This window comes from Hemitrygon akajei, unplaced genomic scaffold, assembly GCF_048418815.1.
Source record: "Hemitrygon akajei unplaced genomic scaffold, sHemAka1.3 Scf000088, whole genome shotgun sequence".
Taxonomy (NCBI): domain Eukaryota; kingdom Metazoa; phylum Chordata; class Chondrichthyes; order Myliobatiformes; family Dasyatidae; genus Hemitrygon; species Hemitrygon akajei.
Genome location: NW_027331974.1, coordinates 922,477 through 947,252, shown reverse-complemented (window position 1 = coordinate 947,252; position 24,776 = coordinate 922,477). Strand labels below are relative to the sequence as shown.

At 48.3% G+C, this 24,776-nt stretch overlaps 1 protein-coding gene and 1 long non-coding RNA gene across 2 annotated transcripts in view; both read right to left on the bottom strand.

The window, feature by feature from the left end:
• The window catches only part of LOC140722753 (uncharacterized), a 499,534-nt gene that overhangs the window by 52,471 nt on the left and 422,287 nt on the right, over positions 1 to 24,776 (bottom strand). The window lies entirely within an intron of this gene.
• Positions 15,954 to 17,209, bottom strand: LOC140722756 (uncharacterized). The gene is made up of 3 exons (XR_012097737.1): positions 17,095 to 17,209; positions 16,705 to 16,781; positions 15,954 to 16,088 (listed from the first exon to the last, which is right to left on the bottom strand). It is a non-coding gene; the product is annotated as an uncharacterized lncRNA (long non-coding RNA).

The window sequence follows — 24,776 nt, the reverse complement described above, 5'->3', positions numbered from 1 at the left end:
TTTGAATCAGTAAAGTCATTCCGAGTTCAGCTCTCTCTGCCTCCGTGTGTTCCTTTCGTAGTGTTTTGCGCGTGAGTACAAGGGTGTCATTTGAGACTGTCACAAACGGCTGTGGAGGTCACGTCATTTATAAATGTAAAGTGGAGGTTGAGAGGTTTTTTGATTTGTGAGGGTGTCATTTGTGACCATCCCTCATTCACCCACGGTCTTCCCAATGCTCATAAGTCCCATCCATAAGAATCCTCTCCACTGCCTTCCCTACCACTGACGTGAGACTGACTGGTCAGAGAGTCACAGAAAGCTACAGCACAGAAACAGGCCCTTCGGCCCATCCAGTCCATGCTGAACCATTTAAACTGCTTTGTCCCATCAACCTGCACCCGGACCACAGCCGTCCATCTCTCCCATCCATGTACCAACCAAACTTCACCTAAACATTGAAATTGAAATGGCATCCACCACTTGCTCAGAAAGCTCAATCCACAGTGTACTCTCCAGGATAATTCCTGTTTCTCGACATTCAACAAAAGTTTAAATCTGTTTTATTAATCTATTTGGCAATAAAACACGGAGTAGGGCCTTCTGACCCTTTGAGCCACACTGCCTCTGCAACCCTCGACAATCCCAAAAAAGCTGATCGTCATCATGGGACAATTTACAGTGACCAATGAACCCACCCAGTACGTCTTTGGTCAGTGGGAGGAAACCGGAGAACCCGGGGAAAACCCATGCATTCCATGGGGAGGATGGACAGAGACTCCTTACAGATGACACTGGAATTGAACTCTGAACTCTGACACCCCGAGCTATAATAGTGACTCACTAACCACTAATTTACCATGGCAACCATTAATTCATCCCTCTAATTGGTGAACGATGATGCCTGCAGACTCCCCTAACTCCCTGGAGATTGTCCCACCACTGAAATGAGTCTTGGTTCATTGAAACTCATCCGGGTCGTATCCAGAATGGGGTCAGTGGGCAGATCAGTTCTGTAACCCAACTCCAGGAAGTTGTCACTCCTCCACCGGACTCCATGACGATACAGGACCGTAGAGCGGTCTGAGTGACTGTGGGGAGACCTCTCAGGGAGATGGGGTTCTGTGTCCATGCTAGGGTCCTCTGAAGAGATTGACGTTGTTATTGTGACACTCCCCAAACATAACCAAACCCCACTGATGTTAACTCTGGCCTTACCATTTAACCAGCCTGGGTACAGCCCGGAGCAGTGATCCTGTGGAATGACCATCTCGGGAATTTTCCATCCTCCGGAACTGAAACAACAACCAGAGAGTCAGCCTCTGATCTGAGGGAGTTTATTCACTCTGAGAGACATGGGAAATTACACTCACTCTGTCCATACCCTGTCTCTGGTCAATAACCCCCCAATCCTGGGAATCCCCTCTCTGTTGTACCTCCCCATTGTCTCTACCCCGAGAATGTGGGATCTCCCCTCTCCCTGTACTTACTCCCCATCTCAGTGTAGTCACTGATGATCCCGGTCTCCCTGCATTTCCCATTCACACACCCCTTGTTCCCCTGTTTACATTCCCCTTCTGTGTCCAGTTTCTCAGTGATTATCTCCTCACTTTACCTGTTAAATCTGTACCATCCCACAGCAAGATTTCCATCACCCATCCATTGTCCACCAGTACACTCAGTGTTGGAACAATTCGTGCTCCTCCAGGATTGATTCAGGATGGTGTGGGTTACACACGGATCACCGAGTGTGGAGTCTGTGACTGAGGAACAGAACGATGTTCAGTGTTAATGTACAGCTCACGTTCCCCATCCTCTTTCTCTGCCAACCACAACCCCCATCTGCACTTCCACCCTCAGCATCCCCTAATAATTTTGTCATTTTTTTCATCAAAAGGGACAAGAGTTTCAGTGGCTGAGCCACTAGGGGTTCCCAGGAGAAGGTGACTTCTTGAACTACCGCAGTCCTTGATGTGTGGGGACACCCATAATGATGTTTGGGAGTTCCAGGGTTTTGACCCAGTGACACTGAAGGAACAGCAATGTATTTCCAAGTCAGAACAGTGTGTGGCTTAGAGGGAAACTTCCAGAAACTCCCCCAACTCCCTTTTCCAAGACATCCTCGCAGAATCCTTCCCCCCAATCTCCAACCACCTCACTTCGCCGCACATCCCAGATAATTATCCTATCACCCACCTGAGGTCTCTCCCCACTTTTCCCTCTCCTGATGCCCCCCTCCCTACTCTCCTTCCTCTTCCCATGGTCTTCCCTCCACCCGTCTTTCCCCTCCTACCCCTCCACTCGCCTTCACTCTTCCCCATTCCCTTCCTCCCCACCGTGGCCTTTACAATGTTTCCCTGCTCCCCATGTGTGTCAGGGCAGACTGGGTTGGGTGGTTCTGCTCACCTCATTATGGGAAGGATGTGGAAGCTTTCGAGAGTGTGCTCAGGCTTTTATCACTGGAGTGAAGGAGGATGAGAGGGGACTTGATAAAGGTGTAAAGGATGGGAAGAGGAATGGATCGAATGGACAGCCAGCTATTTATTTCCCAGGATGGATGTGGCTAATACCAGGGGCCATAATTTTCAAAGCTAAGTTTTTTTCTTTTTTTTAAACACACAGAGAGTGGTGGGTGCATGGACGTCCTGCCAGGGGTGGTGGTAGATTCAGATATATTTGGGGTTTTTAAGAAACACTGAGATAAATATTGACATTATCCACACTGGTTCAGGAGCCTGATGGTTTGAGGGGTAGTGTGGGAGCTAAGGCTCCTGTACCTCCTTCCCGATGGCAGCAGTGAGAAGACAGCATGGACTGGATGGTGGGGTCCTTGATGATGGATGCTGCTTGTAGATGTGTTTAATGGTGGGGAGGGTTTTTCCTGTGATAGACTGGGCTGTATTCACTACTTTTCTGATCTTGGTCATTGTTGTTTCCATATCAGGCTGTCATGCAACCCATCAGAAATACTCTCCACCACACATCTACAGAAGTTGGTCAAAGCTTTAGGTGACAGACTGAATCTGTGCAAACTTCTCAGAAAGTAGAGGAGCTGCCATGCCTTCTTTGTAATGACACTTACATACTGGTCCCAGAACAGATCCTCTTATCGTACAAGATGTCTGTTCAAGAGTCTGATGACAGTGGGGGTAAAAGCTGTCCTTGAGCCTGGTGGTACGTGCTTTCAGACTTTTGTATCTACTGCCCGATGGGAGGGGGAGATGAGAGAATGCCTGGGGTGGGGTCTTTGATTACGCTGGCTGCTTTACTGAGGCAGCAAGAAGGGTAAACAATGTCTGTCTGTACTTCTTGCCATAGTAATTCTAATATTCTAATAATGTGTTTTAATGATCTAATAATAATAATCAGTTTATAATAATAAATTATAACTGAAGATAAAGCAGATTTCTATTGAGAGCATTGTAACTGGTTGCATCACCGTCTGATATGGAGATGCCAAAGCACAAGATTGAAAATAGCTTGTAAACTCAAGATTGTAAACTCAACCAGCTCCATCATGGTCACTGGCTGTCCCACCAATGAGGACATCTTCAAAAGCCCTGGTCTCCTGATGTCCCTTCGAAAATGGAGTGGAGCCCTAACCTCAAAATCCTCCACATCCCTCTCCTTAAACTGTAACCTGATGACTAACTTCCCACTCTGTCCCCAATACCATCTCTACAAACTTATAAAAACAACTAAACCTGAGGCACGATCTTGATGGAGAGCTCAGCTGGGCACCATCTTGACCATCGATTGTACAACACACCCCAGACACCATCTTGTCCATCTATTGTACAACACTCCCCAGACACCATCTTGACCATCTATTGTACAACACTCCCATGACACCATCTTGTCCATCTATTGTACAACACACTCCAGACACCATCTTGTCCATCAATTGTACAACACTCCCCAGACACCATCTTGACCATCTATTGTACAACACTCTCCAGACACCATCTTGTCCATCTATTGTACAACACTCCCCAGACACCATCTTGACCGTCTATTGTACAACAATTCCCAGACACCATATTGACCATCTATTGTACAACACTTCCCAGACACCATTTGGACCATCTATTGTACAACACTCCCCAGACACCATCTTGACCATCTATTGTACAACACTTCCCAGACACCATCTTGACCATCTACTGTACAACACTCCCCAGACACCATCTTGACCATCTATTGTACACCACTCCCCAGACACCATCTTGTCCATCTATTGTACAACACTCTCCAGACACCATCTTGTCCATCTATTGTACAACACTCCCCAGACACCATCTTGACCATCTATTGTACAACACTCCCCAGACACCATCTTGTCCATCTATTGTACAACACTCTCCAGACACCATCTTGTCCATCTATTGTACAACACTCCCCAGACACCATCTTGACCATCTATTGTAGAACACTCCCCAGACACCATCTTGTCCATCTATTGTACAACACTCTCCAGACACCATCTTGACCAACTATTGTACAACACTCCCCAGACACCATCTTGACCATCTATTGTACAACACTCCCCAGGCACCATCTTGACCATCTGTTGTATAACACTCCCTAGACACCATCTTCACCATCGAACACTGTCTGGAGACTGAAGTGCTGGTTTACACGATCATCTGTGTTCATTCAGTCTCTGTCACTCTGTGAGGTTGAACCTCCCATGGACCAGTTCACCTACCGGATGTACAGTGCATTGTGGGTAGGGGTGTAAATGATGGAGTCAGTGGTTGCTCTTTCTTGTCTGTTGGGTTGGGTTTGGTGTGACATGAGGGATGAGGCTCTGTTTGGGGTTGGAGAGAGTGGGGTGGGAGGAATGAACAGAGAGGGGTGGAGTGACTGAGAGAGGCACAGGAGGGAGGGGAGGATGATGTTTATGAAAGGGGAGGATGGTCACAGAGAGTAAGGGAGGAATGACTGTGAGGAGTTGCACGGTGACTGATGAGACATAGAAACAACTGGAGTGACATTTGAATAATTCAGTACGTGGACAGAAGGAAATGGGTGAAAACACACAGGAGAGGGGGCTGGAGAGAGAGGTGGGATGCTGGAGTGGGAGGAATGAGGCGAGTGAATAGAGAGTGATGACTGTGTAAGGACAGTTGGGCAGAGAGATCAGTGAGTGTGACACTCCAACTAGTGGGAGGGAAGGGGGGGACTGATGAGAGTGATGCAGACAGAGTGAATACTGAGTGAGGGGGATGTAAGGAGAAGGTTTTGAGAGACAAGGGTGGAGGATTGGAGGAGTGGGGACCAGAGGGAGATGATGGACAGGTGAGGAGAAGAGAAGGACCAAGTGGGGAGCCAGAGCGGGGATGGAAATAGAGAGAACTGGTAAGGGGTAGAAATTACCGGAAATTACAGAAATCAATGTTCATGTCGTCAGGATGGAGGCTACCCAGAAGGAATGTGAGGTGTTACCCCTCCATCCTGATTCTGGCCTCATCAGGTGAGTGCAGGAGTCCTTGGACAGACACGTGGGAATGGGAATGGGGAGTTAAATTGAAATGGGTAGCCACTGGGACAACAATTTGAAAAGGAGCTCTCTCATCAACTCTCCCTCGTTCATGTCTGTGACCAGTCACTACTCTCAGTCAAGAAGAAGGAAGAAGAAAGCCCTGAACTCCAAACAGAGTCACTGGGACACCGTCGTGATGGCGTATATTTAGCAGGCTTTCTTGTTTATATGAGGCTTGACGCTCAACCCGACAGTGATCTTCAGCGTATCTCCTTTCAACACAAGTGGTTCCACACCCGAGTTCAGCTACGGGTCATCCCAAAGTAGTGGCCACAGGACACTCAAACAGAATCCACGTATGGATTATCACCAACAGTTGCTTATCACTGAGGTACCGTCTTCAAGTGGTAAAACTACCAACCCAGGCCAGGATTATCACACTCAGGTAGATTCCACAACATTACCTCAAACACACAACTGTGATAGCCACTTATCCAGTTCCACGACATACGAAATAACTCCTACAGTGATTTGACACACGGGTGCCTTTCTTCAGTGAACTACCACACCCAAACAAGGGTAAACACACAAGTGGTAATCACAAAGGTTCCCCCTCACCAGAGAACCCACTCCTGTGGATTAACTATGTGACAGTCACACCTTCGTATTCAAATGGAACTCAAACTCACCCTTACGGGCTACAGAGGAGAGTCCAAACAGTGACCTCTTTGTCACTAGGTTTCAAACCTTCCTCTCCCCTCTTCTCTTCCTTTAAAGTCACCGAATGTGACAACAAAAAGGAGACTGTCTGCTTTGGCAAAGTTATCAACCCATTCAAGGGTCGGACACACTGATAACTTCCCACCCGTCACACCTTTTCCCACTGCGAGAGCCACTGACTGATTCTCTCGATCAATCCTCCAAAAACCCACCTTTCTGTGGGCACAATAAGGCTCATCCAGTGTCCAAAACCATGTGTCTGTAGGTCTATCAGTGGACCCTCTATTTATTTCACCATGCTGAACACCAGCTGTCCATCAAATAACACCGCCCCCAGTCACCATGGAGACCCACGAGCTGCTCGTTGCTCTCTCTCTGTAAGAACTCACAAGCAGTCAGTGTCCTCGTATATTCAAAACAAGCTTTAGAGTTTGTTTAAACACCATCTCAAGGCAGGCTTCGTCCTTCTCTCTCTGTAACAGCTCAAAAAGTATCCAAAAGCCAGTCTCATTCTCCCGACATTTTAAAGTGATAGTGGACAGAAAATATTAACCCTAGGGGTACATAACACCTCACACAGTCATCACTCTCCCTTCACTTGCCCCATTCCTCCCACTTCAGCATCCACCACTCTCTCCTTACGTCTCTCCTGAGTGTTTTCCCGTCTTCTTCTGTCCACATAATTACTCATGGCCACAATCAACTCCTGCCTCAGCAAGGACCTGGACCACTCCAATTTGCCAATCGCCACAACAGGTCATCAACAGATTCAATCTCACCGTCTCTCCGCTCAGCCATGGATAACCTGGGTAACAGTAATTACTACCTCTGTTTATTGAATGCTGAGCTTTAGGCAACACAATCAAACCCGCAGTTCTAATCAAAAGCTCTGAAATCTGGGTGTCTGTATCTCCATCTGCAACTGATCCTCGATTCCCTCACTGGGTGACCAGTCTGTGTGGATTGGAAATTACATCTCCTCCTCACTGACGACCAACACTGGCTCACCTCAGTGATACGTGGTCAGCCCACTGCTCTATTCCCCCAGACCCACGACAGTGAGGATAGACACAGCGAGCTGTGTGGTGATGAGCCGTACAGGAACAAGACGTATCAGCTGGTGGAGTGGTGATGCAGCAACAACCATTCACTCAACATCAGGAAGACCAAAGAAGTGATTGTGGACCTCGGGAAGGGTAAGTCGAGGGAACACACACCAGACCTCATGGAGGGATCACAGGTGAAAGCATTCTAACTAGTTCCTCACTGTCTGAGACGGAGGGGTCACTGCACAGGATTGGGAAAAGCTGCAGAAAGTTGTAAACTCAGCCATTTCCATCATGGGCTCGAGCCTCCCCAGCATCCAGGACACCTTCAATAGGCGATGCTTCAAAAAGGCAGCGTCCATCATTACGTACCCCATCACCCAGGACATGCCCTCTCCGCAGTGTTACCATCAGGGAGGAGTAACTGGAGACTAGAGACACACACTCAACATCTCAGAAACTCTGAATTGACAAGGAACCCATGAACACTACCTCAATGTTTTACATGTCACAAAACAACAAATTTCACAACATATACCGGTGATATTAAACCTAATTCTGAATCTGATTCCACTTATCTTCCCCTCCCATGCTCTCTGTTCATCACACACCACAGACCTCTCCCCCATCCCCACCCTCTAGTCTTCCTTCAGTAACCCCCCATCCCTGTTCCCTCCTCTTCCCCTCACACTCCCTCCCTCTCCGCCTCCCAGCCACCACTACCTGCTCATTCATAGAGTTGTCATAGAGCACTGTAGCATAGAAACAGGCCTTTTGGCCCATCTAGTCCATGCTGAACCAATATTCTGCATCGTCCCATCAATCTGCACCCAGAACAGAGCCGTCCATTCCCCTCCCATCCATGTATTCACCCAAACTTCTCTTTGATGTTGAAATCAAACCCACATCCACCACATCTGTCAGCAGCTTGTTCCACACTCGCACCACCCTCAGTGATTTGAATGAAACTGAATTGACTTTATTTCTTACAATCTTCACATACATGAGGAGTACAAATCTTTATGTCACGTCTCCATCTAAATGTGCAATGTGTAATTTATAGTAATTTGTGATAAATAGTAGTAGTAAATAGTATGTACAACAAGACAGTTAAAATAGTGTAAATTAATCAGTCTGATGGCCTGGTGGAAGAAGCTGTCCCGGAGCCTGTTGGTCCTGGCTTTTATGCTGTGGTACCGTTTCCCGGATGGTAGCAGCTGGAACAGTTTGTGGTTGGGGTGACTCGGGTCCCAAATGATCCTTCGGGTCCTTTTTACACACCTGTCACTGTAAATGTCCTGAATAGAGGGAAGTTCACATCTACAGATGTACTGGGCTATCCACACCACTCTCTGCAGAGTCCTGCGATTGAGGGAAGTACAGTTCCCATACCAGGCAGTGATGCAGCCAGTCAGGATGCTCTCAATTGAGCCCCTTAGGATTTGGGGGCCCATACCAAACTTCTTCAACCATCTGAGGTGAAAGAGGTGCTGTTGTGCCTTTTTCACTACACAGCCACTATGTACAGATCATGTGAGATCCTCGATGTTTATGCTAAGGAATTTAAAGCTGTTCACCCTCTGAACCCCAGATCCATTGATGTCAAATGGGGTTAGCTGGTCTCCATTCCTCCTGTAATCCACAAACAGCTCTCTCGTTTTTACAACATTGAGGGAGAGGTTGTTTTCTTGACACCACTGTGTCAGGGTGATGACTTCCTCTCTTTAGGCTGCCTCATTATTATTTGTGATAAGGCCAATCAATGCAGTGTCGTCAGCAAATTTAATTAGCAGATTGGAGTTGTGGATGGTGACACAGTCATGGGTATGCAGAGAGTAAAGGACACAGCCCTGAGGAGCACCTGTTTTGAGGGTCAGAGGGACAGAGGTGAGGGAGCCCACTCTTACCACCTGCCGGCAACCTGACAGGAAGTCCAGAATCCAGCTACACAAGGCAGGGTGAAGGCCAAGGTCTCCGAGCTTCTTGTCAAGCTTGGATGGAATTATGGTGTTGAATGCTGAACTGTAGTCCAAGAACAGCATTCTCACATAAGCATCTTTCTTCTCCAGATGTGTAAGGACGGTGTGTAGAGCTGTGGCTATTGCGTCAATTGCTGATTGGTTGTGCCAGTAGGCGAATTGGAGGGGGTTCCCTCATTCTCCAACGCTCCAGAGGTACAGCCGTATTCTGTGATCTTTGCCCCATGAACTTCATGGGTAACCCTGCTGCCGGTCGTCAGTCAGTAAACGCACATCCCTCCAATTCCAACTCAGATCAGGTTGATAACCACTTTCCCAGCAAATCTCTCTCTCACTACATCCCTGGGTTTCTATCCTTGTCTTACCCAGCCCCATGGACCACCTCAGACAAAGAGGCTCATTCTTCACCACAACAATGCACACCGACTGTGAGTAATCTTGGACATAGCAGAAATTTCACACAGACAGGAGGGAAGAAATAACTGAACACTCATTGACAGCCCGTGACGACGCACATCCAACAGCTGAATTGGTCTATGAGAAGTTCAACATCACACAGCGAGAGACTGAGAGACCCTGATGGACACGAGATCTAATACCCTAACCCTCCTAGTGCCCCTTGACGCCCAGAGCCAGCACTCACTCACTCACTCACTCACATCATTAACATCTAGAGTACTCTGAAGCTACAACCATTGTTGGTGGAATCCCAGAGGGAAACGAGAGGGCGTACAGGAGTGAGACATGCCGACTAGTGGAGCGGTATCACAGCAACAACATGGCACTCAACGTCAGTCAGATGAAAGAGCCGATTGTGGAGTTCAGGAAGGGTAAGATGAAGGAACACATACCAATCCTCATAGAGGGATCAGAAGTGGAGAGAGTGAGCAGTTTCAAGTTCCTAGGTGTCAAGATCACTGAGGACCTAACCTGGTCCCAACATATCGATGCAGTTATAAAGAAGGCAGGACAGCGACTATACTTCATTAGGAGTTTCAAGAGAATTGATATGTCAACAAAATCACTGAGAAACTTCTATAGATGTACCATGGAGAGCATTCTGACAGGCTGCATCACTGTCTGGTATGGGGGGGGGAGGGGCTACTGCACAGGACCGGAAGACGCTGCAGAGAGTGGTAAATTTAGTCGGCTCCATCTTGGGTACTAGACTACAAAGTACCCAGGACAGCTTCAAGGAGCGGTGTCTCAGAAAGGTAGCGTCCATTATTAAGGACCTCCAACATTCAGGACATGCCCTTTTCTCACTGTTACCATCAGGTAGGAGGCACAGAAGCCTGAAGGCACACACTCAGCGATTCAGGAACAGCTTCTTCCTCTCTGCCATCCAATTCCTAAATGGACATTGAACCCGTGAACACTATGTCACTTTTTTAAATACAATTATTTCTGTTTTTGCACAATTTTAATCTATTCCATATATATATATACTGTAAATTTATTTATTTTTCTTCTTCTATATTATGTATTACATTGAACTGCTGCTAACAAATTTCACAACACATGCCAGTGATGATAAACCTGATTCTGATTCAATCCGCCAGCATCCTCTCCGATATCAGGACCCACTAAGTGATGTCCGGTCTCCCTGCAGGAATCGCCTCTGAAAGACGATGCCCCAAGACAGTGGCATCATCATTAAGGACTCTCACCAACCAGGACACACCCTCCTCTGATTGCTACCATCAGGGAGGGGGTACAGGAAACTGAAGACACAAACTCAACGTCTTAGGAACAGCTTCTTCCCCTCCAACAGCAGATTTCTGAACGATCCATGAATTCATGAACACGACCTCACTATTCCTCTTTTTGCACTATTTATTTTGGAATAAAAAGGAATATATTGGAACCAACAGGAATATTTTTTATGTCTTGCACTGTACTGCTGCCAATAAAACAACGAATTTCACAAGATACATTAAAGATAATAAACCTGATTCTGATCCTGAATCTCTGACCACTGACCATAAATCGATGTCCTCTAGTTATATTCACCCTGATCAGTGGTAATATTTCCAGCAGGACGTCCCACACCACCAGCTTCAGGAACATTTATCACCCCACAACCATCAGACTCCTGACCGGCGTGGATAACTTCACTCACATCAACTCTGAACTGATTCCACAACCTACAGACTCACTTTCAAGGAATCTACAACTCATCAGCTCAGTATTATTTAATATTTTATTTACACAGTTTGCCAGAGTGGGTGGGGACGGTAGAGAGATTAAAAAAATACATTGAATAATTGGTCTGGATGAAACTGGCTGCAGATAATGACAGGCCTGTCTCCGTGAGAACCCAATAAACATCACGGGTCTAACAAATCAAACCGCTCATCCCCTACATTCTCCTCTCCTAAAGCACAGTCCACACCACTCTCCCTAAATTCCCATCTCCTCCCTTCTCACCCACACACCACATCCAGCCATTCCCGTCTTCAGTGACATCAGGTCTCTTCTGTTCAGAGTCAGAATCAGGTTGTATATTGTGTACATTCTCTGATTATAAACAGAACTATTGAAATATAAATATAATATACAGGTATGAAATACACACACACATATATATAAACCTACATACGTGGGGGTGTGTGGTCAACAGCCTGCCCCTGCTTTTCTAATGATCAATGCTGTTAATTGTCTTATTGCTCTTGTGTTAAAATGCTTTTGTGGTGGGAAGTTCCAGTTCATTTACTGTTACATTTCAGCTTGGGTTATAGTTATTCACTTGTGTATTTGTGGGTCACCCTAACTGTGATAGTCACCTCCCCCGTCTGTATCAGACTGGTTGGGTTCTCTCTCTGGGTCATGGTGCCCAGTCTGTTGTGTTTATCACAATAAAATGGTGGCCAAGTTAAATGAGCTTCTTCATCTGTCATTATGGGCCAAATGCTCACCACATTGGTGTCAGGAGTCGGATGTGAAATTGACAATCAGATTGAAGAGCTACAACATCGGATAGACTGGCTTCAGACCTGGGGAGTAACTCGAGGTACCGTGCAGTTTGCCTCCACTGCATTCTGGGCCTGGCTCCAGAAGATCTGGAGGAAGCATCTGGGAACCGAGCATCGTGCCTTCCCAGGGAGCCCCGATGGGTTAAACGTACCCAGGCTCCATAACCCGGGGGACATGCAGAGCGCATCAGCCCCCTCCATCACGACCCACACTGGGGAAACCCAAGACCCCATGGCCGTGGGAGGATGGGCACCTTGGCAGACCAAAGGGCTTCAACGATTCCCTCCACAAGGTCCACCCTGAAGCTCCCGGATACGACAGTACCTGCTGCCTGGAGCCTTTCCTGGTGCAAGTCAAACTTGCCACATGGCTCAATGTGTGGAGCCCCACTGAGACAGTGGTTTTCTGTACCCTGGAACTGGAGGGAGGGGGGATACCATGGGCCCTCCTCGACCGAACGTCGGGCTAACAGTGAGACTACAGGGCCCTCATAGCGCACTGGAGCTGCGTTTCGAGTGGAGGCCACAGGAGGAAGCAATGAGGGAAGAACTGTGCAGCAGACGGCACTGGATGGGAGAACGCCTGATCACCGCCGTGAGACAGGTCCGATCAGTGCTGCACCAGCCCTGCCAAGGGCCACAAATCGATCTCTGCTACCGATGCAGTGAGGTAGGCCATCTGGCCCAGGTCTGCACCACACTGGCACCACGCCACAGCCCAGCGCTGCCATCGGGAATCGCCGAGCGGTCGACACTGCCCAAGACCTCCAGCAGAACCCCTCCGTTCTCACCTCTCCGGGTGGGCCGTTTGGGTGAAGAGCAAGGCTTATACGTGGACAGCCTGATGGAGGGCATCAGATGCCGTGTGTTGGTGGACACGAGGTTATTCATCCGTTCCAGTATCCTCCCCAACATGGACAAGACCTCCAGCAGAACCCCTCCGTTGTCACCTCGCCGAGAGGGTGAAGAGCAAGGCTTATACGTGGACTGTGTGATGTAGGACATCAGATGCCGTGCGTTGGTGGACATGGGGTCTCTCTCATCTGTCCCAGTATCCTCCCCAACACGGCCCACCCATCCCCGCCTGGGTGGATAATGACGTGATCCAGCTGGTTACGGTCACCAGCGACTATGCGGTGATGAGAGGGAAGAGGTGACTGCGCATCGGAATGGGGATAAACACAGTGGAGCACGCGGTGTGGCTTGCCTACATCCCTGAGTCCTGCATCATTGTCCTGGACCTGCTGACCCACTGGGGGTCCGTCTGGATGTCCCGGGGGCAACACTCTACCTCTGAGCTGAAGTCGTGGCTCCCCAGCAGGGTGGCTCCATGAAGTGGACCTGATGGGAGCAACAGCCACCACTACCTGTCTCACAGAGGCCCACTGTAGAGCATCACACCCTGCAGCGGCCCAACACAACACAACTGAAGGCAGGGGCGTATCTACAGAAAGTAGCGCCTAGAGCAAGCACTGAAATTGTACCCCTTCAGTTGAAGTCCAATGGTACTATTTTCAAAAGTTTTATTAATAAAGGGGCACAAAAATTAAGGTTAATACAAACATTCAGATAACATGCGTCGTCAATACTCAATCTAAAACGCAGGTACATTAATAATCACTAAGAAATAAGCTCTTTCGTTGTCTAGGGTATAATACTGAGTCCAATTGGAAATATAAAGAATCACTCTGAAGTCTGCAGGCTTTTCCCTTTTGGTTTCACGTGTTGGAGAGAGAGAGAGAGATTGTTAGGAAAAGAGAACACTTGCCCGTTGTCTTTATGAATCAAATCCTCAGCCTCAGAGGATTTGGCTTCCCTGGTGTTAAATAAAAGCGGTTTTCCGTTGGTTCTAGCCACAAACTCCGCATTCGGAATTTAACGCACGTGGCTTCCTTCAAAATGGCTTCCCGTTCCCACGGGAAGCGGTATCGTGCTTCTTGGTGTCTCCTTGGTGCGTCTGAGGGTCGTCCTCCCTCAGACCCTTCTTTATACTTCTTCACGGGATCGCAGGTGTCAATCAGGTTGCAGGTGATGCAATCTCTCTCTCAACCAGCCCACTTTGCCCGAGGGCTTCCACGTAGTACAGGTCTCAATTCACAAAGGGTGTCTCCATTTAGACAATGACCACAGTCGCCAGCTTTTGTCCCAGTGGAATGCGGTATCCAGCACGTCGCTCTCTTTCCATTTCCTGTGTCCATTCGGCATGTCTCTCTCTCTCTCTTGCTCTCTCTCTCTCGGGTCATTGACCCCCCTTTCACTAGGGCTCTTGCAATTCTCACAAAGGAGGGGGCTGGTATCATAACAGTACCCCTGTCCAAACATCTGACACCCATCTTTTAGATAACTTTACCATAATATCAGCTCAAAAGTACAAGTCAAGCTCGTTAATTAACAAATCATGGCCCTACATGAAAATTATAACTGCACCTTCCTTGCTTTCACTGATGCAAATTGCTCTATGATGTGATCAAAGTCAGTTTATTCAGTTTCTTCACTCAGCAGAGCAAGATCACAGAGTCTGCCCTGACCCATGGAGGCTCTCAAACATGGAAGTATTAGTTTTAACTTGCTGAATGATCTCTCACAGCTGGCAATGGAAACTGTGATGGTTAGCATTATCTGAATAGCAATGTGAAGATTGGGGTAGACGCTCTCCTTTCCATACTGAACAATAAATTCAGGAAGCTCTTCAGATCTTGACATTTTCATGTTGACAAACCTTGATAGCAACATTCTGCAACCCAAAATATCTTCATATAGCTGCTGTCCATCAACATCAGAGCTGTACAATTCACCCAGATTTTCACACTTCTTCTTCAGGTCGTTACTGTTGGCGCCGTAACACAATCGCTCGACATTGAGAAGGAACCCAAACTTGGCGTCAGTGTTGTGCAAACGAGTGAACCTTTCGTCCATTTCTCTGTGAAGGCGGTCAAGTGTTCCCCTCATTAACTCTTTCCATTTCCTCCTTAGCCTTTAACCCAGCATCTGAGGAGAATTCTGTTTTCACTCTCCGAGGATGGCTTGCCTGACTTTAATAGAAACTGCTCAGTGGCGTCCCTCCCCCTCCCCCCCCCCCCGCAAGTGGAGCATTCTGATTGGCTGCATCACCATCTGGTCTGTGGGGACGGTGCGATTGGACAAGATTGAAATGAGTTGCAAAAACTTGTAAAATTTACCATCAAGGGTAACTAGTCTCCGTGTATCTGAGAAATCTTCAAGGAGGGATGCCTTAGGAAGGTGACATCCATCATTAAGGATCCCCACCACCCAGGACAAGCTCTCTTCACACGGTTACCTTCAGGTAGGAGGTACAGAAGCCTGAAGGCACACACCTAGTGATTCAGGAACAGCTCTTCCCCTCTGCCATCCGATTCCTAAATGGACATTGAACCCATGAACACAACCTCACTACTTTTCTCATTTCTGTTCATTTGCACTTCTTATTTACTTAACTATTTAATAGTCATATCTATGCTTGATGTAACTCAGTTTGTTTTCTCTATATCTATTTATCATGTATTGCAATGTACTGCTGCCGTAAAGTTAACATGTTCCATGACATAAGTCAGTGATATTAAACCTGATTCGGAGACAGGTTCCTCACACAGGGAGATGTGAGCGACTGAAATTCCCCACCAGGGGTGGTAGAGTCAGAAACATTAGATTTTCACACTTTCCCTCAGCCACCGCCCCCCCCCCCCCCCATACTCTAGTGTCACTGGGGAACGTGACCCACCTGTACAGTACACAGCATCTTTCTCGGTTGTAGGCTCCAGCCAATACACAAAGTAACCGGAGCAGTTTTTCACCCTGATCTCCTGTTTCTCCTTACAGGGTTTTTCATCCTTGCTGAAGCAGATGGTCCTGGTCACCTCCCCCTCTCCCACGTTGGGATGGGAACCTGGAATGAGATTTATAAACACTGTAAAATGTACCCGGTCCCACAGTACAGCGGGGAATGTGAATCAGGACCCACTGTAAATCAGTCAGCAGTGATGTGCTGTCTTCACACTCCACACCCCACCCTCCCTACAGCACCTGGTCTGAGAGTCCCAGGGGTTTAGTCTGGTAACAAAAATGCCTCTCATGTTGTAACTGACACCAGGTGAGGCCCTGACACAGTATGATTGACAGAATGAGAAGCCCAGACCCTGATGTGACTGACATCTGGTGAAGCCCCACCCCTGATGTGACTGACAGCTGGTGAAGCCCCACCCCTGATGTTCCTCACTTTGGGTTCAAATGCAAAGCCCAGACTCAGCCACTGTAAAAATTTCACCGACATTCAGAGAATTCACCAGCTCTGAATCCATGAACCACAGACTAACTCCTGGGAAAATCCAGGAAGCTGGAACTCCTCCACCGGACTCCACGAGGATCCAGGGCTGGAGTGTGATCTGGGTAACTGTGGGAGGCCCTCTCAGGGAGTTTGAGATCTGTGTTTGTATTTGTACGTGAAGGGATCTGTCATCAGTCAGACCCTCTCTGGAAATAACTGAGCCACGCTCTGACCCTACCGTTTAACCAGCCTGATTTCTTCTCACAGCAGCAACCCTGTGGAACGACCGTCTCGGGAATCTTCCATCCTCCGGAACTGAAACAACAATCAGAGAGTCAGTCGCTGATCTGAGGGAGTTTATTCACTCAGACAGACATGGGAAATTACACTCACCCTGTCCGTACCCTGTCTCTGGTCAATAACACCCCCACAATCCTAGGAATTCCCTCTCTGTAGTACCTCCCCTTCTCTCTACACCGTGAATGTGGGATCTCCCCTCTCCCTGTATTTACTCCCCATCTCAGTGTAGTCACTGATGATCCCGGTCTCCCTGCATTTCCCATTCACACACCCCTCTTTACATTCCCCTTCTGTGTCCAGTTTCTCAGTGATTATCTCCTCACTTTACCTGTGAAATCTGTACCATCCCAAAGCAAGAATGTTATCACCCTTCCATTGTCCACCGGTACACTCAGCGTTGGAACAATCCGTGCTCCTCCAGGGCTGATCCAGGACGGTGTGGGTTACACACGGATCACCGAGTGCAGAGTCTGTGACTGAGGGACAGAACGATGTTCAGTGTTAATGTACAGCTCATGTTCCCCATCCTCTTTCTCTGCCAGCCACAACCCTCATCTGCACTTCCACCCTCAGCAACCCCTAAGCAGCAATAATTTTGTTATTTTTTCATCAAAAGGGACGAGAGTTTCAGTGGTTTGGCGAGTGTTTAACTGTCCCACCAGAGGTGCCCTTGAGAAGGTGGTGGTGGTGATGAGCTGACTTCTTTCACTGCTGCAGTCCTTGATGTGTGGGGACACCCACATTGATTTCACGAGTTCCAGGGTTTTGACCCAGAGATGCTGAAGGAATAGCAATGTATTTCCAAGTCAGAACAGTGTGTGGCTCAGAGGGAAACTTCCAGAAAGTTTCCCAGAAGCACACCCCTTTCCATGGCTCCCTCTCAGCATCAGTTCCCCCCCCCGCCCTAGTCACCTCACTTCATCCCAGACTCCAGACCTCAATCCCATCCCCAATCTCCAGTCTCCCTCCACTTTCCCTTCCTCTGCTGCCTGCTCCCCATTTTCCTTCCTCTCCCCATGGTCTTCCCTCCACCTCAGTCTTTCCCCTCCTACCCCTCCAGTCTCCTTCACTCTTCCCCATTCCCTCCTCCCCACCACAGATTTTACAATGTTTTTGAACTCCCCATATGTGGCAGGACAGACTGGGTTGGATGGATACAGGAAAGATAGGAAGCTTTAGAGAGTGTGCTCAGGCTTTTATCATTGGAGCAGACAAGGATGAGAGGTGACTTGACAAGATGGGAAGAGGCAGCAATCGAACAGAGACATTTTTCCAGGGTGTAAGTGGCTAATACTAGGGGTCATAATTTTCAAAGCTAATTTTTTTTAAACCTAGAGTGGTGGGTGCATGGAATGTCCTGTCAGTGTGGTGGTAGAGTCAGATATATTAGGGGCATTTAAGAAACTCACAGACAGGAACTGAAGTTACCTACACTGGTTCAGGAGTCTGATGGTTTGAAGGGTATTGTGGGAGCTAAGGCTCCTTCCCGATGGCAGCAGTGAGAAGAGAGCATGGACTGGATGGTGGGGTCCTTGATGATGGATGCTGCTTGTAGATGTGTTTAATGGTGGGGAGGGCTTTTCCTGGGATGGACTGGGCTGCATCCACTACTTTTCTGATCTTGGTCATTGGTGTTTCCAGACCAGGCCATGGTGTAACCAGTCAGAAATACTCTCCACCACATATCTATAGAAGTGGGTCAATGTTTTTGGTGACAGACTGAATCTGTGCAAACTTCTCATGAAGTAGAGGAGCTGCCATAACCTTGTTCTAATGGCACTTATGTGCTGGTCAGGACAGATCCTCTTATCGTACAAGATGTCTGTTCAAGAGTCTGATGACAGTGGGGGTAGAAGCTGTCTTTGAGCCTGGTGGGACGTGCTTTCAGACTTTTGTATCTACTGCCCGATGGGAGGGGGAGATGAGAGAATGTCCGGGGTTGGGTTTTTGATTACGCTGGCTGCTTTACTGAGGCAGCAAGAAGGGTAAACAGTGTCTGTTTCTACTTCTCCATGCCACAGTAATTCCAATATTCTAATAATTTCTGCTTAAGTAATCTAATAATAATTAGGTAATAATAACAAATTATGACTGAAGACACAGCAGATTTCTATAGATGTACTGTGGAGAGTATTGTAATTGGACACCATCTTGACCATCGATTGTACAACACTCCCTGGGCACCATCAATCATTGGACTGCTGGCCTGATTTACACATTCCTGTACAGCATCTTCTGAATAACTGTCTATTGATGTTGCAACTGTATCAATTCCAATAGAACCACCCCACGGGTTAATATTTCATGAAAGAACAAAGGACGTTTCATTATCACAGACACAAAGTAACATTTCACAAATGTGAATTGGTCAGTGGATGTCAATAATGTGGAACGGGTTGGGAGGTAGCCAGTGGAGAGAAGCCATCAACATCTCTGAAGATCTGTTCTGGGCCCCACACATTGACCTAATCACGAAGAAGTCACGCCAGCAGCTAATCTCATTAGGAATTTGAGGAGATTTGGTATATTACCTTATCAATCTATGTAGTTACTTTCAAGGAGCTATGAACATCGATCACAAGATTCCTGCTGAGCAACACTCTTAAAGTTCTTGCCCTTAACAGTGTACTGTCTTCTTTCATCTGCCCAACCGAGGTGCAACAGCTCACATTTATCTGGATTAAGCTCTGCCTGCCATCTCATAGCCCATACCTGCACCTGATCTGTATCACATTGTATTCTTTGTCAGTCTTCCACATGATCAACAACTTCACCGATCTTGGTATCATCTGCAAACTTACTCACCCACCTATCCAGATTTTCATCAGGTCATTTAGACATCTCAAACAGCAGAGGTCCCAATATAGATCCCTGCAAAATTCCACTAATTACAGTCCTCTAGCTCGAATCCCTTCAACCTCCACCCTCTATCTCCTTTGCTGAAGCCAGTTCTGAACCCAAACAGCAAATTTGCCCTGGACCCTTTGCATCTTAATCTTCTCGATTAGCCTCCCATGAGGGATTTTGGCACACGAATTACTAAAATCCACGTAGACCACATCCACTGTCCTACCCTCATAAATCTCTCTCATCACATTGTCAAAAAACCCAATCAAGTTGGTAAGACACAACCTGCCCCTCACAGAGACACACTGGCTCTCCCTAATGCTCATCTGTCCTATCCCGAAGAATTTTCTCGAACTATTTCCCTATATCTGATGTGAGACTCACCAGTCTATATTTCCCAGGATTTTCCCTTGTCCCCTCAGTAAACAGAGATACATTCGCCACTCGCCAGACCTCTGGGATCTCACCGGTGATTCTACTTGCCAAGGACTTTTCATTGATCCTCCTGGCTTTCCTAATTCTGCTCTTTAGTTCTCTTCTGACTTCTTTATACTCCTGATGTGCTTCGTTCGAACCTAACCTGAAGCTTTACATACTTGTCCTTTTTCTTCTTGACAAAATTCATCACCTCTCTGGACAGCCAACGTTCTCATATCTTTCTATCCCTGTCCTTCCTTCTAATGGGAACAAACCTATCCTGTACTCAGTGCAGTTGATCATTAAACACCCTCCACAAGTCTGATGTGGACTTGCCAGATGATCCTGCCTCATACTGTTGTAGTTTGCCCTGGCCCAACTTAAATCTCTCCCGCAAGGACCATACCGATCCTTATCTATCGCTATCCTGACAGTTAAGGAGTTGTGGTCACTGTTCCCTAACTGTTCACTCACTGAAAGGTCAGTCACCTGGCCAGGATCATTACCCAACACCATGTCCAGTACAGCCCCTCCTCTCCATGGACCATACACACATTCATTTAAGAAACTTTCCTGATCCTTAACAAATTATTTTCCTTCTCACCCCCTTGCACTAAGGTGGTCCCAATTCATACTCCGGAAATTGAAATCCCCAAAGACAACAACACGATTATTTTTATACATTTCCTTGATCTAATTACAAATCTGTTCCTCAATGTTCCGGTGGCTACTGGGGGTTCTGTCGTACAATCCCGTCAGTGTGATTGTACCCTTCCTATTCCTGAGTTCTACGCAAATGGACTCAGGGTCTGACCCCTCCATGATGTCTCCCCTGAGTGCAGCTGTGACACTGTCCCTGTTTAGTAAAGCAACTCCACCAACACCCCACTCCACCACCTCTTTTAGTTCGATCTTTTCTAAAACTTCGAAAAGCTGGTTCATTAATCACCCATTCCTGCCCCTCTCTCAACCAAGTTTCAGTAGTGGCCACAACATCGTAGTTCCACGTACTTGATCCATGCTCAGAGTTCATCACCTTTACCTATAATACCCCAGCATTAAAACATAAATTCTTCAAACTATCCCACCCATCATACCTGTAATTTCAATACGTTCCCTGACATCTACCTTCCCTTACTCACCTGATGTTCCAGTTTCCCATTTCCTTGCTAAACTAGATTAAACTCTCCTGAGTAGCATTGGTGAACGTTTCGGCCAAGATATTGGTTCCCCTATAGTTCAGGTGCAGCCTGTCCCACTTGTACAGGTCACCCCTTCCCCAGTAAAGGTTTCAGTGATGCAAGAACTTGAAACCCTGTCCCCTGCACCATCTCCCCAGTCACTCATTCATCTGTGCAAATCTCCTGTCACTGAACAAATGGACTCTCAAGTTCAAGGTTATCGTCATTTAACTATATAAACCTACACCACCAAACAAATCAACGTTCTTCTGGAGTAAGGTGCAGAACACAGTACAACACAGTGCATATAACACACAACAACACATCAAGTAATATTACCACAAATAAATTAACAAATTATAAAACATATTCCAGAAGATTGACATTTAGCATAAGGTGCATTTCAAAGTTCAGAGTAAATTTATTATCAAAGTACAGATATGTCACCATATACAACCCTGAGATTCATTTTCTTGTGGGCATACTCAATAAATCTATAGAATAATAACCACAACAGAATCAATGACAGACCGACCAGTTAGGCCATTCAACCAGAGTGCAGAAGACAACAAACTGTGCAAATACAAAAATAAATAATAATGATAAATAAATAGGCAATAAATATCAAGATCATGAGATGAAGAGTCCTTGAAAATGAGTCCATAGGTTGTGGGAACATTCCAATGATGGGGCGAGTGAAGTTGAGTGAACTTTTCCCCTGTGCCGTGCAATAGATTTTGGAGCAGTTTCACAGACACCCGGTTCACCTGTCCTTTGTGAGGCCGGGAGGAGTCAGTGTACAATGTTTATATGAAGTGTGAGAGGTTGCAGCCCCTGTTTGAGTATCTGAAGGGGCTGCTGCTCACGTTTTGGTTGTACTTCAGCCCTGTGCTCCTGATATATGGTCACCCAGTACGGAGGGGGTTGGGTCACTCAGAGAATAACTGGTGGGCTTGTTCCTGGACCTGGCCAAGATGGCCATTCGTGGGTCCAGGCAGTCAAGGGCACTGCCCGAGCTGAATGCCTGTCCCTCTTCTGGGGTTACCATCATGTAGAGATGGAGCATGTGATCACTATGGGTACAGGGGGATTTCCTGGGACAGTGGGACCTCCAGGGAATTGAGTGTTTTGTAGACAGGAATCGAATAAAACCCGAAGCATGAATTAGGGAGTGGGATAAACCCCTGACAAAACATTCTGCACTGGGCTGTGTATCGGACACACAAGATACTGGGGAACTCAGCAGGTCAGGCAGCATCTATGGAGAGAAATAAAGAGCCAACGTCTCGGGTCTTTTCAGCCCTTTACCTTTTCCACCTATCACCTCCCAGCTTCTCACTTTACCCTCCCACTCACTTACCTTCCCCCTCGCCTGGCTCCACCTATCACCTCCCAGCTTCTCACTTTACCCTCCCACTCACTTACCCTCCCCCTCGCCTGGCTCCACCTATCACCTCCCAGCTTCTCACTTCACCCTCCCACTCACTTACCTTCCCCCTCGCCTGGCTCCACCTATCATCTCCCAGCTTCTCACTTCACCCTCCCACTCACTTACCTTCCCCGTCGCCTGGCTCCACCTATCACCTCCCAGCTTCTCACCACCCTCCCACTCACTCACCTTCCCCCTCGCCTGGCTCCACCTATCACCTCCCAGCTTCTCACTTCACCCTCCCACTCACTTACCTTCCCCCTCGCCTGGCTCCACCTATCACCTCTCAGCTTCTCACTTCACCCTCCCACTCACTTACCTTCCCCCTCGCCTGGCTCCACCTATCACCTCCCAGCTTCTCACTTCACCCTCCCACTCACTTACCTTCCCCCTCACCTGGTTCCACCTATCAACTCCCAGCTTCTCACTTCACCCTCCAACTCACTCACCTCCCCCCCGCCTGGCTCCACCTATCACCTCCCAGCTTCTCACTTCACCCTCCCACTCACATACCCACCCCCTCGCCTGGCTCCACCTATCACCTCCCAGCTTCTCACTTCACCCTCCCACTCACTTACCTTCCCCCTCGCCTGACTCCACCTATCACCTCCCAGCTTCTCACTTCACTCTCCCACTCACTTACCCTCCCCCTCGCCTGGCTCCACCTATCACCTCCCAGCTTCACACTTCATCCTCCCACTCACACCTTCCCCCTCGCCTGGCTCCACCTATCACCTCCCAGCTTCACACTTCACCCTCCCACTCACTTACCTTCCCCCCTCGCCTGGCTCCACCTATCACCTCCCAGCTTCACACTTCACCCTCCCACTCACTTACCTTCCCCCTCGCCTGACTCCACCTATCACCTCCCAGCTTCACACTTCACCCTCCCACTCACTTACCTTCCCCCCTCGCCTGGCTCCACCTATCACCTCCCAGCTTCTCACTTCACCCTACCCCTCACTTACCCTCCCCCTCGCCTGGCTCCACCTATCACCTCCCAGCTTCTCACTTCACCCTCCCACTCACTTACCTTCCCCCTCGCCTGGCTCTACCTATCACCTCCCAGCTTCTCACTTCACCCTCCCACTCACTTACCTCCCCCCTCGCCTGGCTCCACCTATCACCTCCCAGCTTCACACTTCATCCTCCCACTCACACCTTCCCCCTCGCCTGGCTCCACCTATCACCTCCCAGCTTCTCATTTCACCCTCCAACTCACTTACCCTCCCCCCTCGCCTGACTCCACCTATCACCTCCCAGCTTCTCACTTCACCCTCCCACTCACTTACATTCCCCCTCGCCTGGCTCCACCTATCACCTCCCAGCTTCTCACTTCACCCTCCCACTCACTTACCCTCCCCCTCGCCTGACTCCACCTATCACCTCCCAGCTTCTCACTTCACTCTCCCACTCACTCACCTTCCCCCTCGCCTGGCTCCACCTATCACCTCCCAGCTTCTCACTTCACTCTCCCACTCACTCACCTTCCCCCTCGCCTGGCTCCACCTATCACCTCCCAGCTTCTCACTTCACCCTCCCACTCACTTACCCTCCCCCTCGCCTGACTCCACCTATCACCTCCCAGCTTCTCACTTCACACTCCCATTCACTCACCTTCCCCCTCGCCTGGCTCCACCTATCACCTCCCAGATTCTCACTTCACCCTCCCACTCACTTACCTTCCCCCTCGCCTGGCTCCACCTATCACCTCCCAGCTTCACACTTCACCCTCCCACTCACTTACCTTCCCCCTCGCCTGGCTCCACCTATCACCTCACAGCTTCTCACTTCACTCTCCCACTCACTTACATTCCCCCTCACCTGGCTCCACCTATCACCTCACAGCTTCTCACTTCACCCTCCCACTCACTTACATTCCCCCTCACCTGGCTCCACCTATCACCTCCCAGCTTCACACTTCACCCTCCCACTCACTCACCTTCCCCCTCGCCTGGCTCCACCTATCATCTCCCAGCTTCTCACTTCACCCTCCCACTCACTTACCCACCTCCTCGCCTGGCTCCACCTATCACCTCCCAGCTTCTCACTTCACCCTCCCACTCACTTACCCTCCCCCTCGCCTGGCTCCACCTATCACCTCCCAGCTTCTCACTTCACCCTCCCACTCACTTA